Genomic DNA, 6,989 nt, shown 5'->3' on the forward strand with positions numbered 1-6,989 from the left:
GTGGTGCAGCCGGGTTTGTATGTTTCCGATGAGCTTTTCCGGCGAGGGTAATGGCGGATCTCAGGCGGCGAGCGCCTTGTGCGTTTTGGGTCCTCCGTTGTCTTTACTGGTTATCTTTTTTGTAAGGTTCTCGGTTTTTTTGCTGCTGCTTGTATATGGTGGTCTTTTTCTGTTTCTTCCTTCTTTTTTTTCTCGAATATGGCACTTTTTCTTCATTGTTTCCTTATCACCTTGAGTTTGTGTTGTTGTATGGATTCTTGGTTCGTGTCTCCTTTGAATGATGTTTGTTTCGATCCCGCTCGTTCCATCTTCCTCATCACCGGTTTCGGTTCGGAACGGTCTGGTGTAGTTGTTGCCTTAGTGACTTTAGGGTTGTTAAGCGCCAAAAGATTGGAGATTTGGAGTTGTATTTTCGGTTGTTTCCCGACCGACCGTTAGGTAGGGTTTTGACAGGTTAAGATCTCTGGGTTGACTACTGTTTCGGGTTTGCTTGGATGTGCTGACCATTGGGGTTATGATCTGGGTTTCTGGTTGATGCGGTCTCGAGGCGGGTGTTCTTGGGTTGCCCGACTAGCGATTTGGTTGCCGATTTTTGAGTGGGGGTTGATGCGGTTTGGTGTGGGATTTGTGGATTGGGGTTCACAGCTGCAGACTTCAATTCAGGTGAGGGCGTTTTTTAAGGATTCGATGGTCTGGGTGGTGGTTACTTCACGGAAGCAGTAGCTTCCCGTTATTGGTTGTTTTGTAATTTTAACGTATTGTTGTTGTATCACTGTAATAGGGTTATTTCAGTCAACAGATGCATTTCTTTCAATGTAACACATATGTAACGCCCTAGATCATCGGGTCTATCTTTTTTATTTATATGTTATTTTGCCAAAAAATAATTCATAATGTATAGATCCACAACTATTTGACGCAATCTTCCCCAAATAACCTCACATTACTTTTAACATTACATTTGTCTAGTTTATCATTTAAAGGTATGTTAGTAAATTTAGCTGGATCTATCAAAAATGCATTTGGATATATCGTTTATGAGGATCTCCTCTTTTTTTTTAAAAGTAACATAATTTTTGATAAATAAAATATTCTTAAATAATTTAGATTTTGCTGACGACAATCTCTTAATTTATCTCAATCTATCGTTAGTATGCAGTAAATAATTATACACGACGGTTACATATCACTTGTATGAGGAAAGGTTATGGCTTATAAAACAATTTTATGCGTGTTAGTAATAGAAGAATTGTCGCTGGCAACAATCCAATAATTTTTACACAAATTTATGTTACAATATATTGAATTTATCTGATGTTAGCCCTAAGGAAAAAAATAGATGCATAGATGATAGTATACAGTGACGGATCTAGGTTTTATAGTCACTGGTGTCACTATTTAAAAGTTTAAAAAAATTACACTATCCAATGGTGTCACACACAAAAAATTATACTATTCAGTAGTATCACTAGTTAAAAACTCCGAAAATTTTCCACTGCATCGCGTATTCCAGTGGTAGCCCATACTACCACTGGATCCCATATAGATCCGCCCTTGATAGTATACAAGAGTTAAAATGGTGGTTACTAACAAATTACAAGTTGTTAATGCATATCTTAACCACTAAAGTTTTGCTTGGGTGGTATGGGGATGACATCCAACTTGGGGCACTGCCAACACTAGCAAATTACAAGTTATTAATGCATATATTTACCACTGAAGCTTGGCTTGAGTGGTATGGGGTGAGATTCAACTTGGGGTACTATCAATCCAGGTTCGATCCTTACTCCAAACAGCGAGTTTTCAACCTTTGATGGTACTGTCAACATCAATGCGCTTTGGGAATGTCCCGGGGAGGGGATCATCCAACTCGTAATTTCGTAAGTAAGCAGCAGTCAAGTCGCTAATAAATCGACGCTTGTTGTTCACTCAATTAATAGAACCATTCGATATCGCCAAAATAATGCATATCTTAGTCTTTTAAGCATCCATAGCTCTTTAAAAAACTCTCAATTTATTTTTCTGAAGGACGCTGATATTTAATCATTATTTCCTCTTATACATGTCTAGGTTGATAAATTTCAGGAGTTTTCAAATGACAACTCTAAAGGTCATTATTAAAAATAAACATGCATGTTTTGTTTATACCTAAAAAGCAACCACCACCATCTAAAAAAAAGTACTGATATGACAATATGTACTACTTTTAAATTGAGGTTGAAAATTTTAAAAATGACTAAAATTATAAATTCCTCTTTAACAAAATTTATTCATCCAACTGGTAATTTCATAAGTAATAGAAGAATAAAAATCTGACACTCAAACTAAAATCCCATTTCTTTCTTGATCAGACCAAGCTAAATGGTGATTTTTGACAAGTCTTTCCTCTTCGATGGTTCGCTAACATTATCACGAATTGGGTTTAATCTCCTAACGTCTGTGTGGGTGACAAATGAGAGCATTCCATATCGATATCGTCGTTCACAACAACAAAACTCAATCACACAAAAGGGGGTATGGGGGAGATTAGATGTATACAATCATTCACATATCCTAGAAAAAAGACAAGTCATTCTCCACTCAGAGTGAAACACTCCAAGAGTAGAAAAACTCATTCCTTTCAATGTTCTATGGTTAGAAAGTGAAACAACCCAAATTCGTTTACCGAAAATGAAGCACTATTTTTTTTATAAGTTACGTCCCATTTAAGCGTTCATAATACATAATATTTTCAACTCTGTTTTATAATATCATAACGACACGTTTAACAATTTGTAATGACCCTTGGTACACAAATGACACATTACAAAAGCGTTTGTAATGATGACTCAACCACACCAAATACGGGTTAATACTCAATAACCCAATCCGATACCAAGAACATAATCCCTGGGACTACCATATCCCCAATCCGCGTCCAATATCCAAAAGCTACCCCATCGAGCCCAAGCACTCCTATGCATCTAGTCTAACAACTAGCTAGCTTCACAATCACAATACCTGTAAAAAGGTAAATAACGAGAGGGATAAGTATAAAGCTTAGTGAATGCAATAATTATACATATACATATATAATCTACTTACTTGCATACACTTACACAAATACCGCATACGAGCTAGCAATTCAACAATCATGCAATCACAATGAAAAACTAAATATCCGCAATTCACAATAAGCTAGCATCGCCAATAGCATATAGTTCACAATTTAATATGCTAATACAAAACTCCACAACCATGGTTAACCAATAGTGCAAGGGAATGGTGCTCGCGAAATACCATCGGAGTTCACAACATCCATTAGTGTACTTAACACCGCGTATCACTAACCCCCAGGTGGTGTCTTAACATCGCGACTAACCCACCCATCACGACAAATGTGGTGTATTAACACCGCGACTAATCCACATGTCATTAACCCCGGAGTGGTGTCTTAACACCGCGACTAACTGTAACGACCCAACCCGTTGTCCAACCAAAAACGCGGAATAATTTTTTTTATACAGATAGGGTGCGCGGCGCGCAATCCTCCTTGTGCGCGGCGCGCACAAGGCCATTCAGCTTCTGTCCGGATTTTATGTTTTTGCGTTAAAGATCTATCGCTTCCCGACGCTTTTAAACTAAACGGTTTTCGCAACACATTATAATAGGTAAAACTCACACGTTTTTATAATAAAACAAGTTTTACGACGCCGAGCCCACATCGGCCCGTTTTACGAATTAATTACGAGATACAATTTTCGACTACATGTTTTTAACACAATATAAAAGCCGAGCATGGCGATTGGGGATACGCTACCCAATCCTAATCAAATCCAAAAGCAAGTCTTCTAAAGTAGACTACGCGAGTCCACTAGTTCCCACGCTTACACGAGCCACCGCCTCCATGCAAATCTATTAAAAAAAATGTAAACAACGAGAGGGTAAGCTAACGCTTAGTGAGTGAGAATATACTACATACATATATATGCATAAAATGGACATGCCACACAAATAATCAAATAACACATACCGGAGCATCCACGTATAAGGCAAACTAAGCATACCGTTCAATCGCTATATAACAAGCTAATAATCAACAAGTAAGTTCACCAACGACGATATGAACCACTCCAACAAGCTACACCCGGAGGGTTAGCTACATCACAACGATACAAAGATATATATAACAATAAAGCGTACAACGCCCAAGGTTAATGTAGTGACCCGAACTTTTCCATGTTTATATATATTAATTGAGATTGATATTTACATGATTAAATGTTTCCAACATGTTAAGCAGTCAAACTTGTTAAGACTTGATTAATTGAAATATGTTTCATATAGACAATTGACCACCCAAGTTGACCGGCGATTCACGAACGTTAAAACTTGTAAAAACGACATGATGATATATATATGGATATACATATGGTTAACATGAGATTATGATAAGTAAGTATCTCCATAAGTATATTAACAATGAGTTATATACATATAAACAAGACTACTAACTTAAGGATTTCGAAACGAGACATATATGTAACGATTATCGTTGTAACGACATTTAAATGTATATATATCATATTAAGATATATTAATATATCATAATATCATGATAATATAATAATTTAACATCTCATTAGATATAATAAACAATGGGTTAACAACATTAATTGAGATCGTTAACTTAAAGGTTTCAAAACAACACTTACATGTAACGACTAACGATGACTTAACGACTCAGTTAAAATGTATATACATGTAGTGTATTTAGATGTATTAAAATACTTTTGGAAGACTTCAAGACATATATCAAAACACTCATACTTAACGAAAATGGTTACAGTTACTTTTCCATTCTTTTCTTTCATCAAGAATTCTAGTCGTATTCTTACCCGTATTATACACAGCTTCAAAACGTACTTACTATGAGTATATACCAATAGGAACTAGCATGGGATTCCACTCTTGATTATGTCATGTATGACTAATCAATTTTAACTTCTACCATGAGCTAGTCAACTAAATAGAACTCCTTTTAACCCCACTCACCACTCACCAATTACCACTCATCATTCACTCCATTTCACTTCCAATTCTCTTTCTAATTCTCTCTCAACACACACACACTATTATGAACGTATTTTTACAGTAGTTAATCATCATCTTCATCAAAAATCACTTCAAGAATCAAGCTATAATCATCATAGGAAGAACACTTCAAGAACACTTCAAAAATCCCTTCAAGTTTACTAATTTACTTCCAAGCTTTCTAATCCATTCCAAGTAATCATCTAAGATCAAGAAACCTTTGTTATATACAGTAGGTTATCTTTCTTATTCAAGGTAATATTCATATTCAAACTTTGATTCAATTTCTATAACTATAAACTATCTTAATTCGAGTAAAAATCTTACTTGAACTTGTTTTTGTGTCATGATCCTACTTCAAGAACTTTCAAGCCATCCAAGATCCTTTGAAGCTAGATCATTTCTTGTCACTTACAGTAGGTTTACCTACTAAACTTGAGGTAGTAATGATGTTCATAACATCATTCGATTCATATATATAAAACTATCTTATTCGAAGGTTTAAACTCGTAATCACTAGAACATAGTTTAGTTAATTCTAAACTTGTTCGCAAACAAAAGTTAATCCTTCTAACTTGACTTTTAAAATTAACTACACACATGTTCTATATCTATATGATATGCTAACTTAATGATTTAAAACCTGGAAACACGAAAAATACCGTAAAACCGGATTTACGCCGTCGTAGTAACACCGCGGGCTGTTTTGGGTTAGTTAATTAAAAACTATGATAAACTTTGATTTAAAAGTTGTTATTCTGAGAAAATTATTTTTATTATGAACATGAAACTATATCCAAAAATTATGGTTAAACTCAAAGTGGAAGTATGTTTTCTCAAATAGTCATCTAGACGTCGTTCTTTCGACTGAAATAACTACCTTTACAAAAACGACTTGTAACTTATTTTTCCGACTATAAACCTATACTTTTTCTGTTTAGATTCATAAAATAGAGTTCAATATGAAACCATAGCAATTTGATTCACTCAAAACGGATTTAAAATGAAGAAGTTATGGGTAAAACAAAATTGTATAATTTTTCTCATTTTAGCTACGTGAAAATTGGTAACAAATCTATTCCAACCATAACTTAATCAACTTGTATTGTATATTATGTAATCTTGAGATACCATAGACACGTATACAATGTTTCGACCTATCATGTCGACACATCTATATATATTTCGGAACAACCATAGACACTCTATATGTGAATGTTGGAGTTAGGTATACAGGGTTGAGGTTGATTCCAAAATATATATAGTTTGAGTTGTGATCAATACTGAGATACGTATACACTGGGTCATGGATTGATTCAAGATAATATTTATCGATTTATTTATGTACATCTAACTGTGGACAACTAGTTGTAGGTTACTAACGAGGACAGCTGACTTAATAAACTTAAAACATCAAAATATATTAAAAGTGTTGTAAATATATTTTAAACATACTTTGATATATATGTATATATTGTTATAGGTTCGTGAATCAACCAGTGGCCAAGTCTTACTTCCCGACGAAGTAAAAATCTGTGAAAGTGAGTTATAGTCCCACTTTTAAAATCTAATATTTTTGGGATGAGAATACATGCAGGTTTTATAAATGATTTACAAAATAGACACAAGTACGTGAAACTACATTCTATGGTTGAATTATCGAAATCGAATATGCCCCTTTTTATTAAGTCTGGTAATCTAAGAATTAGGGAACAGACACCCTAATTGACGCGAATCCTAAAGATAGATCTATTGGGCCTAACAAACCCCATCCAAAGTACCGGATGCTTTAGTACTTCGAAATTTATATCATATCCGAAGGGTGTCCCGGAATGATGGGGATATTCTTATATATATGCATCTTGTTAATGTCGGTTACCAGGTGTTCACCATATGAATGATTTTTATCTCTATGT

Source organism: Rutidosis leptorrhynchoides, chromosome 3 (assembly GCF_046630445.1).
Source record: "Rutidosis leptorrhynchoides isolate AG116_Rl617_1_P2 chromosome 3, CSIRO_AGI_Rlap_v1, whole genome shotgun sequence".
Taxonomy (NCBI): Eukaryota; Viridiplantae; Streptophyta; class Magnoliopsida; order Asterales; family Asteraceae; genus Rutidosis; species Rutidosis leptorrhynchoides.